Here is a 14,975-nt window from a genome sequence, read left to right as displayed (position 1 = left end):
ATCCCACTGCAGAAATCTCTCTCCAGCTATACAAAAAAAAAAAAAAAAAGAGCCGGTTTGCTCGGAAGCTCGTGCTTGGAAACGTGTCACCACTGAGGAGACGGGAGGGCTGAGGGGGTCGGAGCAGCAGGGGTTGCGAAGGGGTGGAGCTGGGCCGCGTTTACGCCTTGGGTAGACCAAGCTTTGGCCGGGATGATGGAGGTGGGGGCCGGTCCTGCTCAGAGCAAGGAGGGTTGGACAAAATGAGCTCGCTTCCGACCCTCGTCTTCCGTCACTGTCCGTTTGAACGTGTTGGGAGGCTCGAAGGAAAGCGAGGCAGGAGCAATCCTGCCCCGCCGGCTTCAAGGGCGGTGGGTAAAGGCAGGCCGCCGCTGGCCAAGGAGCAAACAACGGTCGTCTTAGTCTTGGTGACGAGAGAACGTGGGCTGGGAGAGGACCCTTCAGTCTTCCCCCTGGGGGGGGGGGGGGGGAAAAAAGAAAACCCCAAAGCATTTATTTATTTATATATTTATTTTCTTGCTCCAGGAGAGGAAGAGGGAAGGGTCAACAGACAACGGAGGGGTAGGACAAGAAAGGGAGCCCAAGGACACCGCTCAGCATTCGGATGAAAGCTGGCTAGAAACCAGCCAGAGACGTGACACGCTTTCAAGCACAACCTTTGTAGCTGGAGAGCCTCTTTTTTTAATCGCATGGTCGCAACTTCGCACATGTGCAAACCTGAATGTATTGCACGATTAACCAGTTGGTTGTGTAATGCACATAACGTGTAGTAGGGGCTATTGACACAGAAAATGGAAAATAATAAGGAAACATGGAGCTGTTAGGTTCAGTGAAATTTAATTTCATTTGATCTTCCCTTTCATTGCGGTTGGCATGCATCTGCAGCCGTGTCAAAGGCACGTTGTTGCAGGACGATGTTGAAGGTGACATGCAAATACAGATATTCAGAAATAAGGTTTGGGAATTGTGCTGAATGTCCCTCGGAAGTAGGGTAGGTGGGAAGCACCCAGCATGTTTGTGAGTCTAAGGTGTGGTGAACTTTTCCCCTCCCTCTGTGGTCACCTGCTTTTGCTCTAAATGACACCTGTGTGTGCACTGGCCTGAAAGCTATTGGAAACCTCCGGGCATACTGTTGCCAAGTGTATTTGGTGCATATCTCTTTTGCAATAAAATAAAAATTTGGAAACAACTCAGCATTGTTTTAAAAAAACAAAAATGGTATGGATAGTTTTGATTATCTAGTGTAGTCCAACGATAAGCTTGTAGTCCGCAATGTAAGAGATACACTGGGAGGTCTCACAGAATGGAAGTTGCTGAGTTACAGTAAATAGTAATTTGCAACCTGCACAAGGAGGGGAAAGTTGAAATAAATGCATGACACACCATATTTATTCTGTTCAACTGGGGCATGTAGCATGTTTCTAAGACACGTGCACTTTTTTTTTTTTAGATGATGTGCCCTACACTTGGATGAAACATTGTCCTGTTCCTCCTCTCAGGAAGATAAGTTAAAAGCAAAATAAAATTAAGGAGATCTTTCCAAGTTTTACTTGGTGCTGAAAAGGGAGAGAATGAAAGTGATCTGTCTATGCAAAGAGTTTGGGTTCAATCCAGGTCCTCTGATATATACAAAAGGAAATTAAAGAAGTGTGTGTCACTTTCTCTGTGTAGACAGACCCATGAATAAAAGGTAAGGTGTAGATAGTAACTAAATAATATTGGACAGCTTTTCTCTGTAAGCTCTTTGTGGAGCCTAGGAAGAGGAAGAAGACAGGAATAAAAGTAACCATCATGAAAAATTAATGACGGTTTGAAAGCAAAAATAGAAGAGGGGAAAAGAAGGAAATAAAGGCAAGAAAAGAAGAAGAAGAAAGTGGCAAATGAGGAGAGAGAGAAGGAACCTAAAGTTATAGAGGCAAAATAAGGAGACATACACTACCATTATCATCATCTCTTGTGATTTCAGTTCCAAACTTCAGCCTTAGGAATTTCGCACGTCCTGAAATTTCAAGATCGTGTCTGAAACCTGTGACATTTCAAAGCAACTCTTACAAATTACAACCAATTAGAGATTGGGGGGAGGGGAAGTGCATTTGCTGGAAGTCAGATGAAGAGGAGCTGTCCTCCAATTATTTGAAAAAAAAAACTCCAGAAAGGCAGAGAAGTTCTAGACGGCAAAGGTAAGACCCTTGTGTTTTTGCAGACACTAGCTTCTCGCACTGCTCTAAATGATGCTGTTTGTTGTTGGCTACTACAAACAGTTCTTTCAGCATTGTGGGCAGGGGGTGGTATCCTCTTGCTTTTCTGATGTAAGCTCTTCCAGTGGTTTTGTAGCAGCTGCCTTTGCTATACATCTCAATACACTTTTAGTAGATTCTTTCATTCTAATTTAAGATAAACTACCCTGTAACGTTTTAATTACTAAGACTACGTACTTATTTTCCCTGTTACCATTTTCTGGGTCTTGTACTGTTCTTCACTATCTGTTCTTTCTAGATATTTCTAGTGCTGTCCACAGTATTCCAAAAAGGAGAAAGTAATAGGTGACATAAAAATAAAAGTTACTGAGATTTTTAGAGGTTTATTATTTTAAATGTCCAGTGGCTTTAGTTTATGTCGGTCTTACATGGATAGTACAAAGGCCTGTTTAATCTTTATTACTTTACTTCTATTTGCTTCTGATATTTTTTTATTCCACTGCATAACAACTGCTGTTTAAGTTTGGCTTGTCTCTGGCAGACTATGGCCCAAATGCTTTTCTTTGCTACATGAGCGTAAATCTGAATTAATCCCTGCATAATTTACAGTGGGATTTGGTTTATGTATCATTTGTGTTTGTTTGCAGAAATATATTGCCTTGTTCCTGATATGGGGGGAGATTTTTCAAAGGTTTGAAGAAAAATTAGGTGCCAAACACCTACTGTCAAACAGTTTTGAATACATGTTCAAATTTAAGTAAAGACCTGGTTACAGCCGTATACATTCTGTAAATATAACATAGAAATTGTCAAATCAGTTTATCTAGCCTGGAGACCGTCTGATGGAAGACTGAAAAGTAATTCCACAATATGTATGCAATTAAATTTTTCACTGAGTTGTCTTGAGTAGGATTACTTGGTAGGTGCTAGTTTGTGAATCAGTTCAGGGTCAGGCCTTACTTGTGCAATGTTGATTATGGGAGAGGAAATTCTTTCTGGCCCTGGCAAACTATCAGTTTATACCTAGGAGCATGAGGTCAGATAATGCATATAATCATCTTGGCCACTATGGTAACTAAACATTAACGATAATCACAAAATTAGCTAATGCTTTTGTCTATCTTGACATAGCATCTGTCTTGATGACCTGCTGCAGCAGTGAATTCTGCAAATTGACTGTATACTGCATAAAGAAGTATATTTAATTGACTCTGTTTTTTTCCTTTTGAATGTCAACTTATCCTAATGTTATGGCAGAAGAGAAAAACAGAAAATACAATCACACAGTAATTCTAGAATGTATTGAAATAGAGCCTTCTGTGGAGCCAAAAGAGGTTGGTATATCATTTATAAGGTTCAGATATAATCTCAGTTAGATTGGCAGGTATTGCTTTGTTCCTTGTTGAATCTGCCTAGTAGAGATTTTACTGATTCAGTTCACATCAATACGTACGGGGCTATCTGAGGTCAAGATCAGGTCATACTTGGTAATCTATGCTTTTGATTTCAGAACTGGGTAAAGATGTACAGCAGGATGTGCCAGTGTGTGCAGTCAAAGTTGGGCTTTTAGTTGTTAACAAAAAAAAAAATCATGAACACTCATTTTACCCAGTAGTCACCACATAAGATTAAGCATTTACCAGTTACCACAACAGTTTTCTAAGATTACATACTCTTTTCCCAGTGTTTATAATAGGAAATAATAATGACATCTGAATTACCTGGGTGGCATTACTCGGTATTCATTTTTCAGCTAGTGATTTTTTCCAAAAAAGAAGCTGAAGTGGGGATTGTAAAAATCAGTAATTGACTTTTTAATGGAAATTCCTGTGTTAACACGTTTTAATGAACTTGTTTAAAATTTCAAAAATATCTACATAATTTAGGAACCAGAGTCTCATTTTAGAAGTTGTTCAAGCTTACACCCACTGAAAGTTACCAGACACTTCTGAAGATTTTGCTTGTAGTTTTGGACTCTGTTCAAGAAAGCATTTAATCACGTTTAACTTTTAAACATTTGCATATGTGCCACTGACTTCATGTTGAAATTCTGTCCCAAATGGGCATTGTGTTCCTGAGTCAGTGTCTTGGAGAGATGAGCTAGCTTTCAGGTGTCATTAAGCTTTTTTTTTTAATCACGTGCTTATAACTCTCTTGTTGCCTTGCTGTGGTCCTGCCTTTGTCTGTCCCCCAGCTCACATTTGACTGAAGCTGCAGGCTAGGTTCTATGGCTTGTATCAAATGATGCTGCTATTTGTAAAACGTAGTTTGTTATAGAAATAAGAAGACTTTACACCGGCAAGTTCAGTATCCTCTTCAGTGCACTGAAAGGACAATTCAACAGGGAAATGGAAGGCCTGCTGCTATATGCAGCTGTCATAAGACATGGTCTTTTTTTCTATCCTAAACCTTGCAGTCAAACATTTCTAAATTCCTCTTCTAAATCTTGCATGTTTCACGTTTAAAAGTCATACTGGTGAGATCTCTAAATGAAGGTAGGCAAATGTCATTTGAGATATGCAGCTTGCTGAAACTGGTTTCATCCAAAGGAGATTCCTTGTGCTTACATCACAGGAATTTGGGCTCTTATCAACTGAAGCAGTTAAAAAATTCTCTAGCATTGTACAATGAAACCCTTCTTAAGCACCCAATCCAGGGACCAATTAAAATCATCTGCTACATTGATGTATTTATATTGTAAATAGCAATCATATTGATTTGGAAGGACTTCTTTGAGGTGACTTTGCTGGACTTTTTGATGGGCTCGTGGCTGGACTTTTTGAAGGGTTCTTGGCTGGAGTCTTCTGAGGAGTCTTGGCTGCAGGTTTTTCTGGAGTTCTTGTCTGCTTTTTTAAAGAAAGTGTCCAAGGAAGTTTGGACAGATGTTCTCCAGGGAGATGAGCGACGCAGCAAACTTGTTCGCTGGCATAGCATTGCATCGGATCAAGTGTTGTAAGTCAAAACTGGTGTTGTAAAGTTGAAACTCGTGTCAATTTATAAACGTAAGTGCGAAATGTTGTAACTCGAAATGTTGTAAGTCGAGGACTGCCTGTATAAACTCTTCACAGAGCCTCTCAGGATTTTTCTGAAAATAAAAATATAGCACTAAAGCATGGTGTTTAAAAACTAAACTGGATCATGCAGAACTGCATTTCTTTAATTCACACATTTTATGAGAAATAATGTCTTATAATCAGTCTCAGGTCATGCCTTTTGTTTCTGTGAACAATTGTAACATTTCTCCATTTTTGTTGGTGCAGGACAAACATTGTCAGAATATTTGACTGCTCCATTGCTCCTGGACTACTACTTTACAACATGCCCTCGTGTTTTTTTTGTGTTTATTGTCCAATTTTTATCCAAGGATTTATTTTCTGTGTGTTGATACAATAAACAATGGTAGTTATCTCTGTATAAACTTGTACCTTTAGATCATGAACAGGAAGAGTTGTGTTTTGCTTCTTTTTTTTCCAAATGAGTAATGTGCAAGTTAAAGGAAGAATGTTAGCATCAGCAGTTTTAGATCTCCTTGCATTCAATTTACTTCCTTTTTTAGGCTTAATATTAATTTGCCAGTACTACTCTTAATTTAATCAATCTAACATCAATTTGTATTGTATTTGTCTATATTCTGCACATTTTCTCTAGATAATTTTCACTTAAGTGTTTTAACTTGTGCATCAGTATTAGTGTGGGTGGTGTCATTTGAAAATTAGTATTCTATAGTTATTTAATGAAATCGTACTTCCTGGTTTAGAATTAACTTCATAATTCAAGTCAGAATATGCTATCACTCAATGGTGTTCCATCCAAAACAAAGCAAATTATTACAGGGTGAATACTGTTTACATTTAAAAATAAATAGTTTGCTTTTGCTATTTAGGACCCCTCTTTGTGTTGCTTTCTTCTGATATTCAAGCAATTGTGTCTCACTTGCATAAAAGCCCGCTGAGAATGGATTTTACACTTCACTACAAATAGATAGTAAGTATTAAATTTGCTCTGGAAATGCTTGCACATGCATAATTTTCCAAAAAAAAAATCCCCCCCAAAACCCCTGCTTTGTAGACGTAGCAGTATGGAAGCAAGTATGGAACGGAAGAAGTATTCAAGGAATTAATGAAAGACCAGGCCAGTTGAATACAGGTTTGGTCGTGCAGCAGCAGCCCCAGCATACCTCGTCTGACATATATTTGGCTTTTAATCTGATCATGTTAGCCCATTTGCTTTTCAAGATTGTATACATATGTAGTTAGGCACTGGAACATATGTCTGGGTATCTGTCTAGTCTACATCCACCCCACAGGTTATTTGGCTTGACAGCACATACAGCAGGAAAGAAAGAAAAACAGTACCACTGATGACATCTTCCAAGGAAGGGATTCAGATATGGCAGGGGTCAAACATATGGCTTGCAGGCCAGATCCAGTGTACAGAGCCACTCTGAGTGGCACGCCAGGCTACCAGCAGGCCACTGGAAGCTGCAGGGCATGGCCTGCTGCAGAATATGGGGCCCTTTGGCCCTGCTAGCTGTGGCCACTGGTGACAAGTTTGGCTCGCCACTGCCTCTTGCCACCTCCAGCCCTGCTGTGACCGCCACCTCTGAACCCATTATTGCCGTACGCCAGGGGTGGGCAAAATGTGGCCCATGGGCTGGATGCAGCCTGCCAGGCCATTCTGTTTAGCCCGTGGGGCCCTAAAAAAATTAAGAAAATTAATATTTATCTGCCCCGGCTGCCTGTCATGCAGCCCTTGATGGCTTGCCAAAACTCAGTAAGTGGTCCTCCACCCGAAATAATTGCCTGCCCCTGCCATATGCTTTGCTGCTTCCAGCCTACTCACTGCTGTGGGACCTCCCCCCTCCCCCACTGCCACTGCCAATGTATTGACCACAATGGCTGCCTTTGTGCTCCGGCTGGGTACAGCTGGGAGGGATGGGGACTGTTTGGATCTAGTCTGTGAGACCAGGTAAGTTTAACACCCCTGAGCTATGGCAAACAAAACAGCACTAGAAAGGTCATTGGGCCTGTTTGTGCATGAGAGTGAGAATCCTAAATGTTTACTGTAGTCATTATGCTTTCTGTTACTTCTTTACAAATAATGAGTTCCACTGTAGTATCCTCATTCATCTCAGAATAACCTGGAAAAGCCTCATCCCCCCAGTGAATCCCGTAATCCCTTCAACATTACTTTGATATCAGAAACCTCATGCACCAGTTTGGTTGGACAGCCTTCAGTGTATCTGCTGGGTTAAAAAATGCCACTAATTGTCTGCTTTTCCCAGTCAGGTGAGAAAAACAGATTAGTAATTCTGTGTAGCAGCTCACTGTGGTCTGGGAATGGCAGAAATGCCAGGTTTTGATGAAGCTGTGCTAATGCTGATTTGCTTGCATCTGTCTGGGGTCTCAACATGCCTTGTAGTCAAATTTCTGCTTTTTTGAAGCAGTGGCCATTGCTCTGTGTTGTGTAAAGCCAGTTAATGTGTTTTATTAGGAGGCAGTGCCTAACACAGGAAAGCAGTGTTCTCAGGTACTGTCACCAGAATCCTGGTAGGAAGCTAATTAAAGTGAGATTAAACATCTGACTGCACCTCACACGGTAAGGGCTGTGTGTATGTTCAAGTTGCCATTGTTTGTTTGCATCCAGAAGCATTTACAATGTGCTAGGTACTGTACAGATATAAAAGGAGGCATGGTCTCTACTTCATTGACTTTTTAATCTGAGAATTAAAGAAAACTGTCATTCTTACAGACTTTCTTTTCTCTTCTAGAAGGTAAAGTCAAGCATGTTTTTCTCTGTAAATTACATGGTGAGGTTTCATGCAGTTAGGTATCTCTGATGCCACTACCCTATTCCTCCTCGGAGAGTTGTTTGTAGGACATCATGTGAGGTAAAAGAATGAACGAGAAAAGGTGGAAGGAAAAGGAGCTGTCCCTGAAGCCAAGGTTAGGGTTTTTGAAAATGACAGAGGATTTTGTATGCCCAGCTGGAGTTATGCTAAAGTCCTAGGCACAATTTTCAGAAAGTGCTTCTCAGTCACCCCCTCTAAATCTCTGGCATTCAGAGGCTACCATGCTGAATGGTGCCATAAAAACCTAACAGAGAAAATGAGATTCCTAGTACCCAAAGCTGTCCTTGGTGGGAATCCTCTCTCACTAATTACCTTTGACATCTTGATGTCGTTATTTGTAACTACTGCAAGTATATTTTCCTGGCCAGAACTTTCATACTGGTTTATTTTATTAGCAAGCAGATAGATAGAGAAGAAAAAGTTGTTCTGATTAAAGATGATCACAAACTCAAACCTGTACTCTATGCCCTTAAACTCCAGTAACATTTGAATCTGGTTGTGACCAATGGTTTGGTAGTTTGCTGATGGTAAGTTAACTGAACTGATTTTGAAATTTGTATAGTCACTTCAAACAACTATGTTTCCTTGTAAGTAGGAAATGCAAGGCAAATTTCTCTCTCACCCGCCCTACGGATCTACACATCTAGTATTTCTTCTCATGCATACCATTGATAGCATTGCAGATCAACAGGGATAGCAAAATATTAAAGCTAAGATCTGCTAAAGGTAGATCTAAAAGCATTTTTAAATAATAGTAAGCAGTAAAAACTGTCATGAACCATTAATATTAGGGAAAATATATTTAGCAGGATAGAAGATTTACGATACACAGACTTCTGGATTTTGAGAATCTAAATGTATCCACAGTATCTTAGATGCTACTTGTAGTTTTAACAGACCTGTGAAAGACAGGAAGCTAGTTAACATGTTGCCTTGCATTCCAGTATATGAAAGCATCATCTTGATTGTTTTTGAGTTACCATATGTTTCACTAATACAGAAGTAAAGATGGCACTGTAGTAAGTGTATGTTAACTTTCTCTGCTCAGTGGTTCAGTTCTGTACTTTTAGGGTGCTATAACAGAGAGTTCCTGTTTCTGAAGGTCAGAGGAAGGTCATAGAAACAGGCTGCAGACTAAGCTAGCTGATTTAGAAACAACTTGTGTAGCTCTCAGTAGCAATCTTTTTTTTTTTTGGTTGAGATACGTGGCTTCATGCTGAGGTAATCTGCAGGGGAAGGAGAGCTCATTACCATGAGCTCTCCTTCCCCTGCTGATTATTATGTCCTATTCCACAGACAAGTCTGAATGCAGTCTGCAGCTGCATAAGGTATTTTTAAAGATAAGGATGGATTAAGTCCCCTGCATGGCCATGGATCCACAGCCGGGGTTGATGACCTCTAAAATATTGAAAACTTGTTTTTTAATGTCTTTGAACTCCTGCCGTGGAGGGAGTAGTCTTACCACATCTAATTGATGCCCTCCCTCCTCCTCCTCAATTATTTTACCCTTCTTCAGCTGTCTTCTACTGCAAGGTGTTTCAGGAAGTGTTGAGAATGCAGCTGGAGCCATTTCTAATTACTGTAACGCTTCCAATAACTTCTAATAACTTCTCTAGCCTTAACATGAGTGCCCAAGTATATTATCATAATAGTGTCTACCATGTATGAAACTTGCTATCATTTTGGGTTTCCCCACTGACTTTTACTAGAATTGGCTCTGCACCTTTTGATTCAGCCACAATAGATGGCACCTAATGAAAGGGAAAATGTTTGAATTGCTTCAGTATCTTTGAACTAATTACAAAAAGAGATACCTAATGAGGATTACAGGGGAAAAGATCAGAAGGCTCATATGACCCCATTCTGTACATTTTGAAGCTATCCCTGTATGGCCTTGGATGTTTCTAGTGCTACTTTTAATCTCACAACAAATACAACTTTGCAACAAAGTGGAAATAGAGATGTTACCTCTGCTGAATTCAATAGGAAATGTGCAAGCTCTTGCTCTTGCACTGCCTTTTCGGTGATTAGTCCTGTGCTAACTGGTTCTTTTTCTACAATATCAGCATGTTCTGTGTTAACGAAGGCAGCAAGACACTAGAGTATTTATATATAGGGAAGACGTCCATCAAGACCGTGGGAATGTTGCCTTAGGAAAAGATTGTAGTTTGTAACTGACCAGGGCTGCTTATTTTACTCTTCAGCATCTAAAAAGTTCTGAAATGAAATGCAAGCGGCAATGACTTTTGTGGGTGCTATCTTTTACCGGACCAAATGCATGGTTGGGATAAAGTTAGACAAGATTTCAGATGCAAGGCATTCTTCATCTGGTCTCAGGTGAAGACCCGATGAAGCATGCCTTTCATTTAAAACCTTTTCTAACTTTATCCTAGTCAGGCAGTTGGTCCAATAAAATATAGCACCCACAAAAATCCTTACCTGTCACATAAGTCCTGGCCATCCTGGCCATGAGATCAGTTTAGCACTACTGAAATGAAATAGGCATTTATACAACAAATTTCCATTTGTTTTCTTATAAATGTGACCTATGTGTTTAAAATTATAATAAGTTGACTTAATGGTAAAAGTTAAGCTTATTACTGGTGGATTGCCTAATTGGTGACAAAGACTTTCTTCAATACTAGCTTTTTAAAACAAAATGCTTACCTCATTTCTATCTTGCTTATTCTAGTAAGAGTATATGTATTGTTCTTCTGTCTAATGCATTGGTTTAAATTTTACTCATTGTTATATATAAATGCTCATAGTCTCACCATACCTGGGGCTTTTTGTTTTTGTTTTTTTACATAGAATTCTATTAAAATCTCATAATGTTTTTAAGCACATTACCTCATTTTGTGCCTCCTTTTATTCTCAGACATCTGTCATGTGTATATATACAGGTGCACCATTCCAGGCAGGAATGATGGCTCCTACCGTGTTACTCACTCTTTGCAAATGCTCTGCACACACGTGTTTGTGATGAGGCAAAGTGACTAACATCATACTATACACTAGGGCTGTGCGAAGCTTCAGTCCCTGATTCGATTTGGCAGAGATTCAGCCTGATTCAGTGGCTGAATCTTGGAATCCGAATTGAATCAGAGGATCCTTTAATCTCTCCAAATCAATTCGGAGATTCGGAAAGATTCAGAGATTTGGACATAGGGACAGCTTTAAATTTTTTTTCTACATACCTTTGGTAGCAGGGGCTCGTGAGTGCTGCAACGGTGGGGTGCATGGAGTGCCCCACAGAAGCATGCGGGGCTCCCCAGTGCTTCAGCAGCAGACCCAGAAGTGGGCCAGAAGCACTTCCGGTCTACTACCGGGTCCGCCGGGGAACATGCAGGGGAGGGACCCCCTGGCTCAGTGACTGGTGCCTCCTGTGTCTGGGGGGAGGCGGTGCTCAGGGTCCCCCTATGGCTGATCGCCAAGCCGGGGAGGCATGGGGGGGCCTCCCAGCGTGCTCCCCGGCAGACCCAGAAGTGGACCAGAAGTACTTCTGGTCCACTTCCAAGTTCACTGCTGAGCACATTGAGGGCCCCCCCCACTCCTGTGGGGTGCTCCATGTACCCTACCATCACAGCAATGTACCCTACCATCACAGCAATCAGGGCCTGTGCCTGCTACTTCAAGGTATGTAGAAAATTTTTTTAAAGCTGTGTCTGTCCGAATAGCTGATTCTATGAATCAGCATCAAATCTTCAGATTTGGATTTGGCCAAATGGAATCAGAGACAGTGATCCAAATCAATGAATCAAATCACTACCCCTGATTTGGGCCGCATCCAAATCCGAACCAAATATGGCCCACTTCACACACCCCTGCTATACACATAATAGGTGTGTAATAGCAGGTGCTTCCATAAGTTGTTTTTTCCCCTTAAATTTATGCCATAATGTTCTATATTTTGCTAGGCATTCCTTTTACAAGATGCTCACTCACATTAGTGTAATCATAGGAAAGTAGGGCTGAAAGGAACCTCACAAGATTATCTAATCCAACCTTCTGCTCAAGGTAGGATCATCCCTGACTAAACCATTCCAGCCAAGTATCTGTCTTGCTCTTGAAAATTCCCAAGCATGGAGATTCCACAATTCCTTTAGGTAGCCTGTTCCAGTGCTTGACTACCCTCCAAGTCCGAAAGTTCCTCCTAATATCCAACCTAAATTTCTCCTGCTGAAGTTCAAGGCTAGTGTTCCTGTCCTGTCCCCTACAGCCACAGCGAAAAACCCATTTCCATTCTCTCTGTAATTGCCCCCTCTCTCTGAGTCTTGATAACAGCCTTCAAATACCTGAGGGGAAATTGACAATAATCAACAAACAGATTAAAACAAAATAATCCCCCAGTTTTGCATAAGAACCTGGACATTATTTTAGTTATCAAAGAGGCAATATTTTGGGTTGAGGCCTTATATCCTCTTCGTTGTGGATTTTCTTTATTAAAAGACCCTCTCTTTCCTGGTGTCAAAGGACTGAAACATAGCTCTTAGCTCCAAATGTTTCTGTGTGTGTTTTTTTTATTTCCCTCCAAACCTTCATATGTATTAAACAGTATTTTTATTCATTTATTTATACCATTGACCCAAAGTCTCAGTTTCATCAGTGCAGCCCCACTGACTTTTTCATTATGGTCTGCTCTTCAGGCTTCCCCTAGGTGGCACCAGGACATGTAGAACAAGACCTGTAAACTTCTGAACAAGCCACTGCTAGCTAGTGGTAGTTGTATGTAGCTGATATGGGCATATTGAGTCATTTCTGCCCCTTGCATTCTCTTCTCCACCAAAGCCATTTTGTAAATGATCAAGTTTTTAACTGTGAAATCAAGACAGAACTGGGATTCCCCAGTTAGATCAGAAGTGTCAGTGAAGTACATATCATCATTAGAATTACAAGCTAGTTAATTTATAATTAAGTACTTAGGTTTTCTATATAAATCCGCAAGGTAGCTAACGTATTGTACTTGCTGCTTTGAACACACAGGAAAGAGGGCTTGGAAGCTATTACTGAGTTTAGTAAATAGCAAGCCAGCACCAATTTATTTTACCAACCTAATAAAGCATCCTTGTAAATTTTCCTGCTGCCTTAGGTTATACCACTGTAGACAAGCATGTATGTATGTATTTATGCAATTTGTGTGCCACTTTTTCCAACAAAGATTTAGGGCAGCTCACAGTAAGAGGTCAGAATAATTGATAAAACAGGAAAGCAATGAGAAAAATGGGCAACAAGAGAACAAAACTTTTTAAAAGCAGAACTAGAATAGTAGTGAAGAAAAATAGATCCCCCAATACCCATTCTGCTCCCTGAGTCCTGCCTCACTACATGTCCAACTATATTGGCAGTGCATACCAATTTTTTTATAGCTGTTACATGTCACACCAATCTATATCTTCCTAATTCCATCAGCTAATTAATTTCCAGTTGCATGGGATGTATTTATTATTATTTATTAAGGTATTCCTACCTCTAGTCTTAACCACACAAAGATCAGGAGTCAACAAGTCACTTCAGCATCTCTTTACACAGGTCATAGTTATTAACCTTTTTTGGGAGGACTTCCTTTGATATATTCTAGCGGTTGCTTGCTTAGTTGGCAAAACCAAGGTAATGTAAATACAGGCAGTGTTGCCCCTACCCTTTGGAGCAGGGAACCAGACACTCAACCCCTGCTCACAGCTGCTGATCAGGCAGCCAGTGATTGAGCATCTGTAATTTTTCTGCTGAGTGGACCTTTCCTGAGCTGTCTGTACATCCAGTAAAGGTGGGATCTAGAAAATGGAGCTTAACAGTCCCTCTGTAGCTGAAGGAAGCATGAAGGATTCCTTTGTTTGAAAATAATTGTTTCACTTGTATTGTGCACTCATGCTGCAAGGCTGGAACAGCATGGTCATCTTCATAATGCTAAAACAGCAAACATCTGCAATGGCTCTGTTTTTTCCTTTTGAAAAGATATATAGAGAAGTCTGCAGCAAAGGAGACAATGTCTAGTGAGCCACCTTATATGTACTTTGAATGATATAAAGTTTCCTTTCATTTCTGTGTTGGTAAAACATTGAATAAAAAGGGAAATAGTCCTGAGAAAGTCTGTTTGCAGCCTTTCGTATCTGAATGCGTGTGTCAGATAGTATAGAAAGTTACTAATGTCACCGTCTAGACATTATGAAACAAGAGACAGACACCACTGGGAATAGATCGTGATCAAGCCAACACCTCAATCAGTGTATTACCAAGAAGTGACATGCTGTTTTTTTAGGGTTTGAAATAGGAAATGCTGTTTGTCTGTAGCAGTTACTGTCCTTTCATGCTTCCCTATGGGACAGTGCAGAAGCCTACTTCAGAGGCAGTAATGCATCTGTTTTCCAAGAAATTTGGCATCAGAATAACAGCAGATGTTTTAGATAAAGACAGAGGAACTGCACTGCAATAATATGATTGTTTTCTTGCTGGGACTTGTATTGGCTGAGAGGCTGTCATAGCCACTCCCCAACAGCACAGATTTCTCAAGAATTTCCCTGTGCTATAATAGGAAGGATCAGATAATCACTATGCAATTTGCTTTTTGTAAATCTTCTGTAAAAGTGGATCTTCTGTGCCAGATAAAGATTGGAAACACAACTGTGGCCTGATTCTTACCAGTTATCCTTGTAGAGTAAATCAGGAGTAATTCTACTGAAATCAACAGTTACCAGAACAACACATCAGAACAGGGTCCCAGAGCTCTGTACAGGAAGCACATCAGTGGAGCACTCAGATTTAATCTGACTATAACAGAAGTTTTCTATATAGGCAGTTTATTTTTTGCAATTTGTGCTAAGTAAAAATATGACTTGGTAATGGAAACACGACACAAACAATGGAATAAGTATCAGCATTAAGACTCTAAACCTGTAGTGTAGCTAAGAACATGTGGACTGTCCTTGGTT

Source organism: Alligator sinensis, unplaced genomic scaffold (genome assembly GCF_000455745.1).
Source record: "Alligator sinensis unplaced genomic scaffold, ASM45574v1 scaffold207_1, whole genome shotgun sequence".
NCBI lineage: Eukaryota > Metazoa > Chordata > Crocodylia > Alligatoridae > Alligator > Alligator sinensis.
This window is presented reverse-complemented; position numbering follows the sequence as displayed.